This window comes from Triturus cristatus, chromosome 5_2, assembly GCF_964204655.1.
Source record: "Triturus cristatus chromosome 5_2, aTriCri1.1, whole genome shotgun sequence".
NCBI classification, from domain to species: Eukaryota; Metazoa; Chordata; class Amphibia; order Caudata; family Salamandridae; genus Triturus; species Triturus cristatus.
In genome coordinates this window covers 417,785,275-417,806,488 of record NC_140588.1, presented here as the reverse complement: position 1 = coordinate 417,806,488, position 21,214 = coordinate 417,785,275, and the positions used below count along the sequence as shown (strand labels likewise).

At 42.3% G+C, this 21,214-nt stretch overlaps 1 long non-coding RNA gene across 1 annotated transcript in view; it reads right to left on the bottom strand.

Moving 5' to 3' along the window:
- The window catches only part of LOC146823090 (uncharacterized), a 60,489-nt gene that overhangs the window by 18,317 nt on the left and 20,958 nt on the right, over positions 1-21,214 (bottom strand). Inside the window, exon 2 of the long non-coding RNA XR_014961877.1 lies at positions 18,410-18,525. This is a non-coding gene — a long non-coding RNA (uncharacterized LOC146823090). The remainder of the gene's footprint in view (positions 1-18,409; positions 18,526-21,214) is intronic.

Below are 21,214 nucleotides of genomic sequence, written 5' to 3'. Positions count from 1 at the left end.
TCAGTAATTCTAAGATCCACATACACATCCACTCATTCACCAACAGTCCTATACAGTCACTCATACATGTACTCACTCATCATATGTACTCATACACCTATACATCCTGTTACACAACGCCACTCATCCATAGAGTTACTCACACACATAGTCACTCATGCTAATAAAGAATCAAACATCCATTTACTTGCATATACAGTTATACACACACCACCACACTTACTTCTACAGAAACTTACACATACTTAGTCTTTTAAACAATCACTTATAGAAACACATACTTATTCATACAGGAACTCTTTCAATGTCTCACTCTCACATATACTCACTTATATACACCAATAGTCACATATACTAGTTTAAAACATATGTAGTTACTCATAAAGACACTATTGAGACAGTCATTCACTCACTAACACACCCATGCACACACTCATCCACCCATACAGTCCTACACACATGCTGTCTTCAACACATACAAACAGTGAGTCACTCATTCATGCAACTATGCACTATGTAATACCCCCACCGAACCATACAGACACTCAGACACTCATACTGATACTCAAAAAACAACTAATAACCTATGTAGACACTCATGTAGCTACTCACCAACCCACGCAGCCACTTATACACAAAGTGAGAGACTGATACAGATATTTACATATTTAAACATTACTCACTAAGCCATGTATTCACTAAGATAAACTTAATCAGACAGTTAGACAATCAATTTTTCAAAAACAAATCATCCATTTAGACACTTATATACCCATTTATTCTTCCATCGACCTTGCGATATACATATATAAAACATATGTAATTTTCAGAAAAACACACATTCACTGGATGATGTCATCAGTGATGTCATTTGAGATGTCATCTGTGATGTCATGAGTGATGTCACTGACCATGTCATGAGTGATGTAATATGTGACGTCATCAGCAGTGCATTGCGGGCGCATGAGTTATAGTTAGCTGAACTATCTATAACGGGGGAATTTCAATGGTTTTATACGAGTGAAAAGTCCAGCTAACTATAACGCCCCTGAAACCTATGGTTTCTTCAGTGAATATATATATATATATATATATATATATATATGTATATAAGGTTTTTTAAATGCTAATTCCTAACTATAACGTGCCTGAAACCTATGGTTTTTTCAGTGAATATATATATATATATATATAATAATTTGATCCATCAAGTGGGGGGGGTGAGAGAAAGGGGGACAAAGGGAAAAAGGGGGACCCCAACATTCTGTCCCCATTCATTTTTTTGTATGAAAATTTAACAGTGATACAGAAAAAACTGCTGAATGGAATTCCACTAAATTTGGCAGAAAGCAAGATCTTGGTCCAGCAGATGCATGTTTTGATTTGTAATTTGGTATAACTTTGATCAGTTTTTTTGAGAGATTAAGGCCCAAAAACGTTGTGTATTTCATGCTGCAGAGAAACCGCGGAGCAGAGAGAACTTAAGATAAGTTCGGATTGGTTGCTACCACATCAATGAAGAAAGAAAAATGTTTGTGCCAAGGGTACAACAATAATCGAGCAGTGGGGCCGACCCATGAGGTGATGCGGTAATCTCATTAAAGCTGTCCTCATGCTTCACCTCCATGGTACCTCAATACTAAGCAAACTTCCTAATATGAAGCTTGCACATCATCGTAGTACTGTGCAGGTGAAGCATAAATGCCTTACCGTCGGAGTACTGCAATGCCAGCAGAAAAAAATTAAAATACCAAAAAATGTAAGTTGGGTGCTGGCAGGGAGATTGGTATATGAAGGGGGTTGAATGCAAAGCCTGGTTGCAGGAGTACTGGCCCTGCAGCCATCCCCAGAGGTAGATGGCTAAAGACATGCAGAGGGGCTCAAAGAGGCAAGACGAAAAGAGGGCAACAGGTGCAATGGGCACAACCACTGGAGTCAGCACGGAGTCACACGAGGAGTATGGGCCCACCGACTCTACTGAGCACCAGCAACAACCGAGTCTAGTTGTACACTTATCAGGAAACACTTTATCCACAATTCAACTAGCAGTTTTGGAGAAAGGATTGGGTTTCGTGCCCACCCCAACATTAGACAAATTCCTACTAAGCTGTGAGCTGAATGAATTCATCAGGAAAATAAAATTGCGGGTTTTCTTCGAAAATAAAGAAACAAGTGAAATTCAGAAAGGAGACACTGGCCTACACTGAAAGTTAACATTCACACCTCCTTCAGCCACCCTACCAGTAGAACTACTGGCTTTTGAGAAGGCGGTCTTGAGGGAAGTTGGAGAAATGGACCCAACCACCATGAGAACATTCCATAATACGACGAAACAGTAACACAAAGCCATTAAAATTCTGGCCAACAATAAGGACATTACAATAAAACCGGCAGACAAGGGCGGAGGGATTGTCTTACAGAGCACAGGAGCAAACCGCCAAGAATGCTTCAGACTCCTGTCGGATGAAAGAAACTACAGACGCATCAGAGAGGATCCCACAGAACGGATTTGGATCAGAATCACAAACATGATAGAAGAAACACTCACCCATGACTGCGTAACCAAGAAGGAAGGGGAATTTATGATCAACACCCACCCGACAGTACCTTACTTCTACACAATCCCTAAGATACATAAGTCAGTGGAGAAACCATCAGGACGACCTATTGTTTCCGGGATCGGATCCATCCTTGAACCACTTTCCAAATTTGCAGGTGCCTTCCAACGTCCAGTGATACAGAACACTAACACCTACTTGAAGGACACCAAGGCAGTACTCTGCCTACTGAAAGATCTTCAATTTGACCCTACATGCAACATCCTGATTGGCCTAGATATGGAGAGCCTTTATACAAGCTTATCACACAAAGCAAATATGGATATTCTAGAGGAAGTTCTGTATGGGTCAGCATGGCCCTACCATACACCACAACATGTGGTCCTAGAATGTTGCAAATGGGCTCTAACAGAGAACTACTTCCGCTTTGAACACTCCCTTTTCCAACAACAACACGGTACCAGCATGGGCAGTACTTTCGCGCCGAGTGTGGCAGGATTGTACATCCATCATTTAGAGGAACAAAATATCCTATCAGACCAAAACCCACAACGGCAGAAGATTGTGGTATGGAAGAGATACATTGATGACATATTGGGTATATGGAAAGGTGACGAAACAGAGGCCAACGTCTTCCTGGAGTGGCTCAACCTATAGGAGCCTTTCCTTAAATTCACCCACACAATGAGCAGGTCTGAGTTAGTCTTCCTTGACCTTAACATCTATGCAGTAGATGGTACACTCAAAACCACAACACATTTTAAACCAACCGCAAAAAAAAACTGCCTCTTACTGAAAGAAAATCTCCCCTTTGGACAGTTTCTTAGACTCAGGAGAAACTGCACGGAAACATCGGATTATGACAAGCAGGCAAAAGACCTAACAGAGAAACAAAAAAAATGGAAATACCCTTCCATAATCATTGCAAAGGCAAAGAAAAGAGCATGAAATAATCATAGGGACGCCCTTCTAGAAACGTATGAAAGACAGGAGAATGAGAAAGACAAAACAGCCATCTGTATTATAACTTTCAGTGTGGCATCAGACAAAGTCGCAAAGTTGGTGAAGAAACATTGACGGATTTCAAACAGTGGTACCTTGAACATACCAACACCAATGTTCTCACATAAGAGGGGCAAAAATGTGAAGGATATACTGGTGCACACCCGCCCGAAGCCCCAAGACAAAGGTAGCCAACAAGTAATCAGTACTTTGCCAACGGGCCACCACTCGTGTGGTAACTGTAGTGTGTGCCACCTCACTACAACCACTAAAAGGGTCACTTTCAATACAGGAAAATCATGGGATTTGCGAAAATTGACCACTTACAACACTATAGGAGTTGTGTATCTGATTACGTGCCACTGTGACCTACACTATGTGGGCATGACCACCAGGAAGGTGAGCACAAGAATATGCGAACATCAGAGCAACATCCGATGCCACAGAGCAAGTACCAGAATGACGGCACACTTCAATGAGAAACAACACACCCCAAATGACATGCGGTGGGTAGTGTTGGAACACATAAAACCCTGTGATAATTTAGAACAGATGCTACTAGAGAAGGAGCAAAGATGGGTCTTCAAATTACGCACAGATATTAGAGGCTTGAACGAGAATATACCATGGGGCCAATTCACTAGATAAATGAACCCCGATATCTGAAATCTTAAACTGTCACTACCAAATAACTATCCTTTTGAAACCTGATCTATTAACAATAACTTTCACCAAGTAAGCGGACAACCGTAGAATAGTTGCGCAAAATGACACCTACTTATGAAATCACTAACCCACCTAACAGCCGCATATTTTAAAATTAGGTCTTTTTGATTAACCAAAAGGAAGTATGAGAAACATCCCCAGGCTGTCTATTGATTTGTGACTACTCCATAATGGCTACTATCTTTGAGATTCATTTTATCCCTTAGATCAGGTTTTGATACTGCCCCAAACCTTTTGAAAAAACCCTATCTGGCATGTTTTTAACGGCATGTTATGTGAAAATCAGGGACCTACACAAAAATCAAGAATAAAGGCACTGACATTTTTTACCCCGTGTTTTGAATAAATTGAAGGCTGTATGACAAATATCCCTAGTCTGTCTTTTCTGTTTATTGCCTTTTTTGACCATTCCAATATGGCCACCATTTATGAGTCTCTCTGTGTCCCTTAGAGCAGGATTCGATACCGACCCCAACCTCTTTTTACAAAATACCTGGCGTCCTATATTCATACGAGGGACTCCTGCACACAAATAAGTAATTTAGACTTTTGAAAGTCACCATCCTTTTTAAAAAAATACAAACAATAAGGTGGACCGCTTTCACCACAAAACAAGACTGCGCAGTACATGCTCTAGTCTCTGACAGCACAAGGACATGACTCGGCTGTTTTTTAGACTACTTCTAACGGTACCGAGCCACAGACACGCTAAGATGCAGTCCGCCTTGGGAAGGAATAGGTCATAATGACGGAGGGTGCTGAGCACAGTGAGACTTTTTTCTTCCTACAGGAATCTACATAACCTTTATTTCCCCCATTGTCACTGCATTTTCTATTGCTTTTTCAAACCAGTTAGAGGAAGGCACAAGAGATGAATGGCTTAAAACAAATCCTTATAATCTCATTCCTTTGTGTATTCTTATTATAATATAGGGTTTATACAGGCCCCTCCACCCAGACAGACCATTAGGCGTATTTTTACCACAAAATAAGTACGTTTCAAAAAGAAATTGATTTTATGTTACAATTATGTCTTTTAAACCTTGCTTGCTCACAGTAGAGATATTGAGTGTGGTATATTAACCCGCACAGGATCTAAGCACTAATTAAGTTTACTTTCAAGGGCACTTACACCATATTATGAAGTACCTTCTTTTACGCCCAGCGTAACGCCTTAACCTGCCCACAAAAGTGGTGGGCAGGCTGTATGTATTAATTTGTATTTTGCTTTTTCTTCCCCATGACAGATACTACGTGTTCACAATCAACCATATGTATATTTTTTTCCCAATGCTCACACAATAGGTGTGCATTCATAATTTATATTTCACTTTATTATCGGTCCTGCATGGAGTGGTACACAAAGGGCTGGTCCCTTTGTTGTCCTGAAGAAGAGGTTTTGGGAATACCTTGAAACATGGCGAGACAATACTAGGGATTGTAATTACATTACAGTTACTTTTCCCTTTTATTAACCCCTTTTTATCCTTACCAATTAGGAGCAGGAATAAAACATTAGCTCACTAGTTAGGTAATTTTTAAACATCACTTACACCACTCCCCCACACTGCACTACACATATCCTCACAAAGTAAGTACTCCTACGTAACTCCGCAAGTCGCAGCACGCCCCAAGCAGTAGATGTTTGGGATGGCCCCAATGATAAAGCATGTCACCTAGGAGCAACCCTGGGTGAGTGAGGGGACTCAAGAAAATAAATGTTTCTTTTCTATCAGTAGAGTTGGTCTTTCACCCAATTGATGAATCCCCCGTTTTTCTTGGCTAGGTTCTTTTGATTCATCATCTACGGATTCTTTTTGCTGTATAAAGACATGCAGGGGCATGGGTGGCCAGGCCCTGTAGCCAACCAACTCTGCTAACAGGTGCTCACTAAATAAATGAAAATAAATATTGAAGAACTTTTTGTCTTCTATGTGTGATCATTCTTGTTTTTACAAAACTAACAGTTATCAGTTTGTTCCCGCAATTTATAAGGAATTGCTTTTATAAAAACAACAAAATCCCCAAGAAACTTAAAAGGCAAATAGACTGCTTTTGGAGCCACCTTTACTAGTCTAATAGTAGAACCCTTTGTATATGTTTCTTGTATTGTTTGCACCCCAATCTTGTTTACCTTTTATTTTTTGATGATAGCTTTTTCTGCTGAAGTAATAGAGAAGAAATAATATAATTATAAGCTATGTAATTAAAGTCTGTAGGCAGACATTACAACCTACTGTTGAAGGGAGATTTTTTAAGGGTCAAGAGGGCAGGGGGCTGAGCACAGGGCTCAGGGAACCTTCGGGGAGTGTGTTAGGGACAAAAGGGGCACCTTAATTTGAGCCGGGGTGTCTGGGAACGCTCGCTCTAATAATGAAGGAAACAGACATGTGAGCCATGGAAACTGATAGTGAAAGTCTTAATAGTATTATTAAGAAGGTGCAACTCCAAAAAACTGCAAGACAAAGGCATAAAAATACAAAATACAAATATAGTGACCTCGCATGAATCAGAAGGCATTGAACTCGTTTGAAGAGAGACACTTCAGAAAACCTCAAAGACACATTTATAAATGGATTATAAAAAGCATAAGTTAAATCAAGGAAAATGTTCTCAGAATGCAAAACCCACTTGATCTAAAATACTGAGAATACTCACGTACCTACCTAAAGCCTAAAAGAAAGCAGCCTTGCAAATGTAATATAAGTATGAAATGCTCAATAAGAAAACACCAATTTAGGGACAAAATAGCATAGCAAAATAGCATACATAGCATATACAGCAAATATATTGGCAAGTTAAATTGTATCTTAAAAACAAAAAACAAGAGCTCTTGGGGAGCACCCACACCCACCTGCCATCTACTAAAAGATGGGGTAGTCCGCCGAGGACTGTGTGAGCTCCCTTTTTATACATTTTAAGGCTATGAGAAGTGCCTACAGTAACGTTATCTCACGCCACTTCTAACCTCGTCACTAAGTGCATGGTATGCACATTTTATCAGACATGTTGTGTCTATCCTACTAAATGCGGAACGTAGACTAGTTGAAAGGTTATATTCTCAGGCCGAGCGCTTGTCGTAAATTGTATAGGGCAAGCAGAAAATATGTAATGCAAAGGAATAAAATATACATATATGGATATGTGTCTTGGTTATTCATCACCCCAGCTTGACGCGGCTGCGGGGGGAACGTCTGTATTTCTCATCTACAGACCCAGGATGTGATGTGCTATATGTCGACAGAATAGAGAAACAGTGAACTCTGCGCGAGTGAACTTTGCACACGGGTAGGGTGGGGGCTCTTTAGTTTGGAGCAGGAGGCCTCGCTGAGAGAGGCTGGCAGTGATTTTGGTCAGACAAGCCTAGGGCCTGCTGTTCAGTAAAGATGGGTGCAGGACTTTGGTCAACTTAACAGAAGGCCTACAAATTGGGCTGGCAGGGCCTACGCAGGGGTTCATGCTTGGCTGAGTGACAAGGATGGCTCAGGGTATTTGTTATATAGTAACACAGGACCCTCCGGTCAATTTAACATGGCCTACAAATTAGGCTGGCAGGGCAAGGACAAGGGTCTCATACCTCAGGTGTGGACAGAACGGGCCTGAGGCACCCTATGATATAAAATAGACCCTCTCTCATTCCCTCCTCTTGTTCATTCTTGAACAAAATCCTTACAGCATACCTTTCAGGTCTTTGAGGTATTTGGTAATGGTAGCAGGCTGCATTTAGTGTAGTCCTATCTAAAGGATGAGCGCAGCGGGAGCGCCGTCTGCGCGCCAAAGGCACACCTAAGGCAAGCCCGTCTGCGCCCGTCCGCGCCAGACCGAGCCCTGAGCCCAGGACCCCTGCTTCGGCCACACCTTCTCCCCTGGGATATACCCAGGAAACCCTCCTCAAACTCAGGGGCTCTCCCTCCGCTCCCTGTCGCAGCATTATCTGCCTAAAGGATGGACATTCCTGCTGCGCAAACTGTCCATATAGGCTCACTCCACGACTCCCCCTGAAAGCACGCTGGCTCAATATGGCTCTACTCAATTGCAGATCCCTCCCGAAACACCAAGCAGAAATCAACATGCTCCTGCAGGATTCTGAGATCGAGATCCTCTTTCTCACCGAAACTTGGATCAACCCCAACTCTGACCCAGACATAATCCAAACACTTCCCCCGGGCTACCTTATCAAACACCAGGACAGACCCTCCGGGACTGGAGGTGGGATAGCAATCATCTACCGTGATCACCTGGCTTGCTATTTTAAGGACAGCCCAATTCAGGACTGTGAAAATGCCCAGTTCTGTATCCACTTGCCACCATCCACAACCCTCTCGGGGGTATTAGTCTACCGTCCCCCAGGACAGCAACAACTTTTCTGCAACTCCCTTGTGGAATCCATCTCCTCTCTTGCTTGCCTGACCCCTAACTTTACGGTCTTAGGAGACCTAAATCTCCATTTCGACGACCTAACAAACAAAACAGCCGTCGACCTTAAAGAAGACCTAGCCTCCCTTAATCTCCACTTGAAAAGCAACCAGCCTACCCATTCTAAGGGCCACCTGTTGGACCCTATATTCACTAACCTCACGAGACTAGTCGTGAATACCCCCATACCTGTCCCCTGGTCAGACCATTTCTTAATCCCCTTTAAGCTTCAACGTTCGGCTGAAGCACCGGAGAGACCTCCTCCCCAAGCACCATCCCGCCCGTGGCAAAAACTGGATACGGCCTCTTGGGCCCAAGCACTTGCCTCTACCTCACCAGTGCTGGACCCAGACCCCTCCAGAGCAGACGTTAAACTACGCGCCTGGATCGATCAATCCCTTGATGCTATCCTTCCCGTCAAACCCCTCCCCAGTAAGAAGAAAACCCCCAAATCTCCGTGGTTCACCCAAGAACTACGCCAACTCAGGAAAAAGTGCAAAAAACTCGAGCGCCTTTGGAGAAAGGACTGGGCGAGTGAAAGCAAAAACGAATACAGGTCCGCCATGAAGCACTACAAAACCTGTATAAAATACACCCAGGCAACCTTCTTCGAGAAAAAAATATTAGCTGCAGCTAACTCTGCCAAAGAAACCTATCGCATCGTTCGCCTTCTCACTAAAACCCCAGACCCTTTGCCCACACCAGACCAATCGGGTACCAGATGCAACCAGCTAGCTGAGTTCTTTGCAACAAAAATTAATAATATCCTCAAATCCCTCCCATCTCCCATTACCTCCCAACTCCCAACTCCCCGCTACCCCCCCCCTCCTTATGCAGAGGCTCCACGCCTCCAAACATTCTCCCAGGTCACCACAGAATTTTTCCTGACCACTTTACAATCCGTGAAGAGCGGGGCTCCATCAGATCCAGCTCCTATGAGCAAATTAAAACTGGTCGCCCCCACTGTCGCCCCTCCACTCACCCACCTGATTAACGCTTCCCTAGCACTAGGCATTGTTCCAGCCAACTGGAAGAAAGCTACAGTCAGGGCACTTCTTAAAAAGCCCCACCTCGATCCAACGGACCTATCCAACTTTAGACCCATTTCTCTCCTCCCGGCCATCAGCAAAGTGGCCGAGCGAATTGTCAACCACCAACTATCCCTCTTCTTGGAAACCAACAATCTCCTGCGCCAATCCCAGACAGGGTTTAGACCTGGACAAGGAACAGACACCGCACTACTAGCCGTGGTCGAGGAGGCAAGAACCATCATAGACGCAGGAGGATCAGTGGCAGTGATCCTCCTCGATCTGAGTGCCGCCTTCGACACGGTGGATCATGCCATCCTCATCCACCGGCTCAGCTTGGTAGGAGTTTCAGGCACCGCCCTGTCCTGGATCAAATCCTTCCTTGAAGGCAGAACCTTTCAGGTGTCCGATGGCACAGTTATGTCCAGAGCTCTTCCTCTCCAGTGTGGGGTCCCCCAGGGCTCCTCCCTGAGCCCCACACTTTTTAACGTCTACGTGTCCCCCCTAGAGGACATTATAGCCCCATTCGGCATAAAAACAGTCATGTATGCCGATGACACCCAACTGGTGGTGTCCTTAAACCAGTCGAGTAAAAGCCTGGACAATCTGGCAGCTTGTCTTGAGAACATCTTCCACTGGATGTGCGAATCACGCCTGAAATTAAACGGAGAGAAATCCGAGATCCTCCTCCTGGGAAACCCACGCAAACTCCCTCCTTTCCTCTCTTGGCCACTCTGCATGGGATCACCTCCCACCCCCAAATTAGAAGTCAAGAGCCTTGGTATCTGGTTGGACCAAGAGCTCAACTTTAAAGCCCAGGCCAGAAAAACCACAGGCATCTGCTTCGGTCTCATTCAAACAGCGCGGAAGATCCTCCACTTGATTCCCTTCCAGTCCAGGAAATTGCTCATGCAGGGGCTGGTGAACTCCAGACTAGATTACGGAAACGCCCTTTATCTAGGGGCCCCTGCATCGGTCATTAACAGACTGCAATACGCCCAAAACACGGCTGCCAGACTCCTAACCGGGACCACATCCAGATGCTCCGCCAAACCGGCCCTCAAAAGCCTACACTGGCTCCCGATTAATGAAAGGATCACCTTTAAGACCCTTTGCATTTCACACAAAATAATGCAAGGCAGAGGCCCGTCGATCCTGAGATCCCTCGTCAAACCCCATCAGTCTAACAGACAACTCAGATCAGACTCCCTCTCCCTGGCCAGCGTCCCCAGAATAAAAAAGGCCCGCTCTGGGGGCGATTGTTCTCCTACAATGCTCCAAAACTGTGGAACTCCCTTCCACTTTCCATCCGAAGAAAACACAACCTACTTGCCTTCCGTAGGCAACTAAAAACATGGCTCTTCCCATAATTCTTCACCTCCTCTTCCCCCCCTCCGGAACAATAGGTCGACTGACAGCGCTGGGACGCCCCAGGGTAGCTACGCGCTTTATAAATCCGTATTCAAATTCAAATTCAAAATAACTTCATAACTTCACTCTCTGGCTCAGAATTCCATTTCGCACACAAGCTTCCTCAGCTTTAGAATGTCCTTTAGCGAGACCAGCCAGACAGGGAAGAAAACTGAAAGGGAGAAGGAACGCAGATATCTCACAAGCGCTCCTCTCAAAAACTGTTACCAAAAAGACACAATCACATCTGGCAGAAATCAAAGACTTACCCGAGCGTTGTTCTCTGAGGTTCAGTCAGAAAGGAGTCATGAGTGTTTAGCCATGGAAACTGATACTGAAAGTCTTAATAGTTGTATTAAGAAGGTGCAACTTCAAAAAACTGCAAGACAAAGGCATAAAAATACAAAATACAAATATAGTGACCTCGCGTGAATCAGAAGGCATTGAACTCGTTTCAAGAGAGACACTTCAGAAAACCTCAAAGACACATTTATAAATGCATCTTAAATCAAGGAAAATGTTCTCAGAATTCAAAACACACTTGATCTAAAATACTGAGAATACTCACATACCTACCTAAAACCTAAAAGAAAGCAGCCTTGCAAATGTAATATAAGTATGAAATGCTCAATAAGAAAACACCAATTTAGGGACAAAATAGCATAGCAAAATAGCATACATAGCATATACAGCAAATATATTGGCAAGTTAAATTGTATCTTAAAAACAAAAAACAAGAGCTCTTGGGGAGCATCCACACCCGCCTGCCATCTAATAACAGGCATGTTGTGTCTATCCTACTAAATGCAAAACGTAGACTAGGTGAAAGGTTATATTCTCAGGCCAAGCGCTTGTCGTAAATTGCATAGGGCAAGCAGAAAATATGTAATGCAAAGGAATAAAATATACATAGATGGATATGTGTCTTGGTTATTCATCACCCCAGCTTGACGCGACCCAGGATGTGATGTGCTATATGTCGACAGAATAGAGAAACTGTGAACTCTGCACTAGTGAACTTTGCACACGGGTAGGGTGGGGGCTCTTTAGTTTGGAGCAGGAGGCCTCGCTGAGAGAGGCTGGCAGTGATTTTGGTCAGACAAGCCTAGGGCCTGCTGTTCAGTAAAGATGGGTGCAGGACTTTGGTCAACTTAACAGAAGGCCTACAAATTGGGCTGGCAGGGCCTATGCAGGGGTTCATGCTTTGCTGAGTGACAAGGATGGCTCAGGGTATTTGTTATATAGTAACACAGGACCCTCCAGTCAATTTAACACGGCCTACAAATTAGGCTGGCAGGGCAAGGACAAGGGTCTCATACCTCAGGTGTGAACAGAACGGGCCTGGGGCACCCTATGATATAAAATAGACCCTCTCTCACTACACTCAAATGCCACTAGGCCTAACTGAATATGATCCCAGCACCGTTGTTATCATAGGCCACTGTATAGGCCTGTGTTATGTAATACTGTTCCACCTACACACTGGATCCCAGCACACACATTTTTTGTTGTGTATGTGTTTGTGTGTGCATGTGTGTATGTGTGTGTGTGTGTGAGAGAAAGCATATGTGTGTGTGAGTAAATTAAATACTTTTCTTTTAAAATACTATTTTAATGCAAACGTTTTTGGTAGCCTGTGACCTACTCTTCTTTAAAAAAAGACACCAATTCTGACTTGTAGCGTAGGAGATTTGAAAAACTCTTTGAAACGTGTTTTTAGATGCTAATTGGAATTCTAAGCAACCTGGTAGAAATGGGGTCTCTAGTTGGCAGTGATTTGCACCTTGTCCATGTAGGGACCCTCACTCTAGTCAGGGTAATGGAGTCACACATCTATGATAACCCATCCTCACCCCCTTGGTAGCTTGGCATGAGCAGTCAGGGATATCTCAGAGGCAATGTGAAAACAGTTGTAGTCACACACAGTGGAAACACTACAAAAGGAGTACCCAAAAGTTTACAAAAATAGCATATAGTTATCTGAATAGAAAAAGACCAAAATGACAAACATCAATCATACGCAAGTGAAAATTTCACTTTTCAAAAATTAAGCATGTTTAATCTATAGAAATCAATGGATGCGTCCGTTTAAGTACAAAGTACCTTAGATGCGCCAAAAATCAAAGATAGTGCAAGGATCAGGGGAGGTGAGGGGCCAAAAAAGCAGAGCAATGGGTTGCTTCCATACTACACAGGGGAGGTGATGCATTGGTTCCTTACTGCTAGGGAGGGAAAGTGATGTGTCAGTTTCCAGACACATGGCCTTACTTTGGTGCAGTGTCAATGAAGAGTCCGCGTCGAGGGGCGATGTCGAAAAGCCAGATGTGCTGTGTCGATGCAGTAGCAGTGATGCAATCGATGTATCCACAAGGCAGGCGCTGTATCGATTCTTCAGGTGTGAGCAGTTGCTGCATCGGAGCAGGTGCCACAGACGTCGGTGACACAGTGCTCGGGGCTCATGCTGCGACAATTTTTCTGATGTGCTGCGATGGCTAGCTGAGGCCTTCGGTGAAATCCGTGTTTGATGCTTCCATCAGGAGCTATGCTTCGGTGCAGGCAGCGGTGATGCGTCGATCTTTTACGGCGATGTGTCAAGAAAACAGTTGCTAGGAGTCAATACGTGAATGTTCTCTTTAAGATCACCAGGTTACACTTCCAAGGACCTTGAACTTTTATTTGGCACCACTTGGCAAACACAGGCACTGGTAAGGGAAATGTTTGATGGCCCTGAGATTTCTTAACTGAGGCAAGCATGTCCAATCCCTTGGAGAAGCTTGGAAGCAGGATGTCGAAAGCACAGTTCAGTCCTTTCACTCACTGGACAGAAGCAGCAAGCTAGCACTTCAAAGCAACAGGCAGAGTGGCAGTCTCTCCTACAGCATCTATCTCTTCTTCCTGGCAAAATGCCCTACTCCCAGAAGTGTTCTGATTTTGGGTTGTCAGAGGTCTCATATTTACACCCCTCTCAGCCTTTGAAGTAGGTAAACTTCAAAGGAAAGTCTTGGTAGTGCACAAGACTCTGCTTTTCCCTGACTCCAGACACACTACAGGGGGTGGGGACAGCTTTGTATGAGGACTGGCATAGCCCTATTCAGGTGTCAATGACAACTCCTCCCACCGCTCTAGCGCAAGAAGGCCCATCAGCCTGGTGATGAGCCATCAAGATATGCAAGGCACACCTCAGCTCCCTTTGTGTGACTGTTTAGAGTGTATGCACAAGAGCCCAACCCAGATGTGTATTCTACAGACAGGCAGAGGCACAGCATAGTTAAGCAAGAACATGCTCAGTTTTCTGAAAGTGGCATTTTTTTTTTTGTTTAAGAATTTTCTTGAGTTTTTAAGAGAAATGAACACAAAAATACCATAAGAATACAATCAAGCATAAAATAAACATGTTATACACGAATTATAAAAGAATCGTTGACATCAAAATACCATAAATAATCAAATAATAAAGAAAAGAAAAAGAGAAGAAAAAGAACTAGAGAAAAAGGAAAAGAAAAAGAAAGAAGGATAGAACCAAGAAAATAAAAATACAAAATTAAGGCATCGGAGCATGTGAAGAGAGATAGGATGTAAAAGGCAACCAGAGAAGATCAGATTTAATTTTTTGAGAAAGAGCAGAAGAAGAAACATTGGCAATGCGATGTTCGTCGCAAATAAAATTCCACCACATTAATGTAGATATTTTCGAATTGTCTTTCCAAGAAGCTAGAATGACTTTAAACGCCAATGCAATAAAAAGGTCGCACAATAATGAAATAGAGTTGGAGTCATCCAAATCAGGTGATGAAGAACCTAAAAAAACATTATGAAATGATAAAATCAAATTACAATTAAAAATATGCATGCAAGTTGACCAAACAGACTCCCAAAACGTTAAAACATTAGAACAATCATAAAGTAGATGTTTCAAAGTGCCCATATGCTCAGAGCAGGACCAACATAGTGGAGATGTAGAAGGGGAAAACTTGGATATGCAAATAGGGGTAATAACAGCTCTATTATAGATAAAATACAAAGATTGAGTTATACGGGCAGCAGTAGAAATTTTAAATAACTTAGACCATAATTTATCCCAGACAGAGATAGAAAATGAAAGGGATAAATCTATTTCTCACGCAAGTTCAGTAGGAGATTTAGGTCTCTCGGTTAGGTGCAACAACAGTGTTTTATAAACAAGAGCGGCTTTAGGTTTATACACAGGAAATAGACTGTACAATGGTGTCGGGGGAGTAAGGGATGGTAGGGAAACAGGAAGGTCAAAAAGAGCTAACTGAGATTGTAACGCAGCTGAAATTAAAAGGTATTCATTTAGAGAAGATGCAGGTAAATGAAAACGCATTTGCAAATCAGGGAAGGGAATAACAGAGCATTGGAGAATTAATTGATGAACAAAAATAATACCCTTCTCCTTCCAATGCTTGTAGTAGAATGACTTGCCCTTATATTTAAGAAATTTATTATACCAAATAGTAGAGGATAAAAAGCACTGAAATGGAGTCAGATCCTTACTGAATGTATTATACATTAAATGTTGGGAATATTTTAAAATAGGGTTATTAGACATGAAAGTACAATTAGACATATAAACCACATTCTGAAAAGAAAAATCCTTCAAAAAGGAACGTTCAAAGACAATCCAACTAGGTATAGGGGTGTCAGTAAAATCAAAAGATAACGCAAAGGATTGTTTAATTAGAAATGCTGAATGATATGTTTTAAAATAAGAAAAACGTACACCACCTACAGACTTAGGCCGTTTAAGTTTTGTAAGAGCAATATGTGGGTGCTTTTTGTTCCATAAAAATTTCACACAAATGGAATTAACCTGTGAAAAATAGGTGAAGGGAATGTGAATAGGCAACATAGACAATGTATAGAGGACATGGGGTACAATCATCATTTTAATAGTATCTAACCTACCCCACCAGGAAAGATAAAGTGGAGACCAAGTGAGAAGCAAAGATTGAAGTTTAGTAATTAATGCATCAAACGTATAACGAATTGTAGTGGGGAGAGAGGCAGAAAACCAAATACCAAGATATTTAATTTTTGTAGGACACCATGCTAATTAGTATCATTAAACATATATTGATAGCATGACGAGTTCAGAGGTAAAACTTCTGTCTTAGAGAGGTTTAACTTATATCCAGAGATGCTGGAGTACAACCGAACCTCATCCAAGAAAGGGGTAAGGGAAGTAAGAGGGTTAGACATATAAACCAAAACATCATCGGCATAAGCTGACAATTTCGTTTCTAAAGAATTATGGGTAAAACCAGATATATGAGCGTTGACACGAATACGCTCAAGGAAGGGTTTAAGGCAAAGTACAAATAACAAAGGGGAAAGAGGACAACCCTGACGTGTACCTCGAGACAAAGAAAAACATTTTGAAAAGTGATTATTTACAAAGATACTGGCCCATGGACAAGAATATAATAACTTAATATAGGAAATAAAAGTCGGACCAAAACCAAACCATTGGAGGGTTCTAAACATATATTGCCAATTAATACGATCAAAGGCCTTTTCAGCATCTAGATATAACGCTGCAAGAGGAGATTTGAATTTTTTTGCATGAGAGATAATATTTGCGAACATTCGAGCATTGTCTGCCGCTAATCTACCCTTAACAAATCCGACCTGATCAGTCTTAACCAGTAACGGAAAGAAGACCCTCAAGACGGATAGCAAGAATCTTCGCAAATATCTTACAGTAGTTAATTAATGAAATTGGACGATAATTTTTACACAGGGAATGATCTTTGTCTGGTTTAGGAATTAGAATTATTAAAGCATCCATAAAAGATCCAGAGGCCTTAGCATCCTCAATAAAGGAATTAAACAGTTTCAAAAGTTTAGGGACAAAAATAGAAGCAAAGGTAGAATAAAATTCAACCGAAAAGCCATCCGGTCCAGGAGCTTTCGACTTTTTTAGAGATTTGATGGCAGTAGTAATTTCTTGGGCAGTGATGGCACCTTCCAATGAATCAAATTCATTGGGTAAGGCTGGAGGAGAGGGAAGACCTGAAAAAAAATATCTAAATTTTGAGTAGAAGGATTCGTGTCATCAGAGTAAAGGGTTTCATAATAATCATGAAAGACAGCAGCAATGTCGTCATCTGAGGAAGCAAGGCGACCAGTGGATTCATTTAAGATGGGAACAATATTTTTACGCTCAGATTTGATTTTTAAATAGTTAGCCAGCATCTTACCAGCTTTATTTTGGCCACCATGGTATTTAGATTTAATTTTAAGGAGAATATTACAGGCTTCAACAGTCGCAAGTTTGTTAAGTTCAGATTTGGCCCTAATTAACTCATGAAGTGTCGAAGATGATTTGGATGTGAAATAATTATGCTCCAGCAATTTAAGCTGTTGTAATACAGCTGAATATTTATTCTGAGCAATTTTCTTTTTCCTGGAAACATAAGAAATAGTAAACGCTCGAAAGGAGGCCTTAAAAGCATCCCAATTATTGGAAATGGATGTATCTGAGGGAACATTAAACATGTAAAACTCTTTAATGAAGGCAGTAGCTTCTGAAATAAAAGCAGAATCTGAAAGCAAAACATTATTAAGCTTCCAGCGACTACATTTTGGGGAGCTTAACGAAAGGTCCAAAGCAGCAAAAACTGGTGCATGGTCAGAGATAAAAATTGACCCAATTTCCGAGGATTGAATAAATGGGAGTAAGGATTTACTGACAAGGATATAATCAATCCTGGAACGTGTATGATGAACATTGGAAAAAAAAGTAAACTCAAGAGAATTAGGGTTACAGGTCTTCCAAACATCAAACAATGGACGAGAGGCAACGGCCGATTGAAAGGCTTTGTGGGACTTGTCTGGATGAAACTTAGAATTAGATTGTCTATCAGAAAAGGGGTCAAGCCATTGGTTAAAATCCCCAGCAATAACAATATTAGGACAGTCAAGGGAAGAAAGTAAAACCTTGATGTCATTCCAAAATTTGGGGTCTGGTTTAACCGGACCATAAATATTCAATAAGACCAAATCCTTACCCTGCACAACAACTCTGGCCATTACCCATCGTCCATCAGCATCATTTTGTGTTGATACAATTTGTACAGACAAAGACCTGTGAAACAATATAGCCACACCCCCTTTTTTACTAGAAGAAGGAGAGTACACAACTTGACCCACCCATTGTCTTTTTAACTTAAGTGATTCCGCTTCAGTACAATGTGTTTCTTGAATAAAGGATATTTGAGAATTTAATTTGGATAAATGAGAAAGTACCTTCTGTCTTTTAACGGGATTTCCAAGACCACGAACATTCCACCAAACAAAATTACACATAACGGAGGAGCAGGAGGGTGCAATACGTAAGGAGATGACACACTTCAGGGCAGTAGCTAAAAAAAGAGAGACACCAAAAATGAGCAAAATAGAAAAAGTATACAATAATACAACACATCGATCCAACGGACACATGCAGCAAATAACACATTGTCAAATGGATAAGGAAACAAAGAAGGGAAAAAAACATCAAAGCGAAAAGACAAAGAGAAAATAGAAAAGGGAGTAAAAGGTGATAGATCAAGGAAAAATATCCAGATCTAAAAGAAAACATCAATACCAAATGCAAGGGGCGAAACAGCGCCGACAAAAGACGGAACGACAGAGAGAAATGTAAAAATAGAAAACTAAGATACAGCCATATTAATAGGAATAGTAAACAGAGGGGAGGACACTAAGGATGAGAGGACGAGCCAGTTGTAGACATAGAAGACACATTTTGAAGAAACGATTTCAGCTTAAGAGGATCCTCAAAAGAACGAGTGGAGCCTTCATGTGTGATTTTACACAAACAAGGATGGAGAATGCCATAACGAATATTCAACTGTCTCATTTGAGGACGAAGAGCCAAAAATTCCTTCCTTCTTGCGTTGGTAGCATTAGATAAGTCTTGTGATATAAAGATGTTGTGACCTGACCACGTAAGTCTACGCTTTGTTTTGGCTGCCGAAAGGACTCGCATTAAATCAGTAAATTCCAAAAACAACATGATAATACCTCTAGGTTTAGAAGCATTAGGTTGCAGACGACCAAGTCTATGACCCCGTTGAATATTTAAGGCAGGGTCAGGAGAAATACCTAAGAGGTCTGTCAGGAACTTCTTCAGGAAGAGAAGCAAATCAGGACCCTCAACATTTTCCGGCAGGCCATAAAGGCGCAGGTTGTTACGCCTATTACGATTTTCAAGATCCTCGGTGTGAAGCTTAAGACGTTGGATTTCCTGCTCCAAAATTGGAATTTTAGTGGAGACATCCTGAACATCACTGATACGCTGTTCCATATCGAATACCTTAGCTTCCATGGTAATCCATCTATCCTCAATTAGTTGAAGCTTCTCATTTGTCGTGGCCATGAAGGATTTCAGACCTCTCACTTCATCTAAAATAGTGTCCAAAACAGGATTTTGAGAGGATAGTATAGGTAAGGGAGGGTCATTCTTGGCTCTCTTGGGTTTTGTAACCGATGATAATGCACTTGACGAAGTTGAAGCTTCACTAGCCATCTTGAAAAGATAGGACGAGCAAGAAGTGATTCTCAATAAGGACTTCCGCCTACCCATACGCCTGATGAAAACATGGCACTCCTCAACAGGACTCCAGATGAAAAAAAATGAAAAAAGTTAGCATGTGCAGTGTAGAGCGTCACCAATCATCAGCGCTCTGGTGATATAAGATAAACACATGTGAGGAGAACTAGGTCACATAGTAAAGAAAATATCAAATCACCACGAGGAACATCTCTGAAGTGACTCCGTAGGTAAGTTGAAGAATACAAACTGCAACTTAGCAGGGGGTGAGGAGCAAAAAAAACATATTATCCACTATTGCGAGGCATGGATGTATGTAACACGGAGCTTGGAGGAGAAAGACTGACTAATGTAGCATGTAGAGAACAATAATGAGGAAAAGGAAACGTTGCCGCACGTTTAAAGCTGAAAACGCCGGTTACCTCAGGAGCAGAGAGCAAAAAACGAGTAGCAGGCACAAAATGGCGGCCGTCATTCACCTGCCGATGAGGGAGGCACACCGCCACTGTAATCCAGTCCAGGAATGCATAAAACCGGGTCGGAACGACTGCACTCGCCACTCCGACCCTTCAGCAGCCTGAATTCATCCTCAAATGTCTCCCCAGGGTCGCGCCGAAGGCTGCAGCTTCAGGGAAATCTCCGCGCTCAAGCGGATCTCACGAACGAGCCGCCATCTTCTCGCGGCGCGAGACCACGCCCCCGAAAGTGGCATTTTTAAACATGCAATTTAAAGACTAACTTCACCAAAAATAAAATTTTAAATTTTGAGTTCAGAAACCCGAAACTCCAAATCTCTATCTCTTCTCAATTGGAAATTATACTTAAAAGATATTTCAAGGAAAACCCCATGTTACCTAATGGGAGAGATAGTCCTTGCAATAGTGAAAAATAAAATTAGCAGTGTATCACTATTAGGACATGTAAAACACAACAGTACATGTCCAACCTTTTAATTACACTGCACTCTAAAAAACACTTACCTGGATACAGCCTGCCGGCCGCTGCCTCTCCTCCACCCTCATCTCTTCTCCAGGGCAGAAGGAAGCACACAGCCTGCCAGACTCCCGTGACCAAACACAACGTTATGATTGGTATGAGCGCCGTGGTCCAGCACTCAGACAGGGGCCGGAAGGATGGACATGTTCTCCACCAAGGCTGTAATGTAGCCTGGGGGAGAACATGCAAAGTGCGCATGACTGTTTGGCCGGCCCAAGAGAGCCAGCCAAAATGTCATGCGCACTTAGGAAGGGACTACCACTCCTCCCCAGCCCTAAAAAAAAAAAAAAACAGCCAGCCCCGTCCCCAACCAACAAAGCTACTACGGTTAAATCAAATGATAATAATGTTGAGTTATTATCATTTTCTTTTTCTTTTTTTAATTGCTCAGTGGGGCGATGCTCCTCTGCCTTAGCAGAGGAGCCGCCACTGCCTTAAGGGTGACTTATAGGTAGGGCTCCCGGTTTTATGGTATTTATTTTTTTGCCATTTCCGTCTGTATT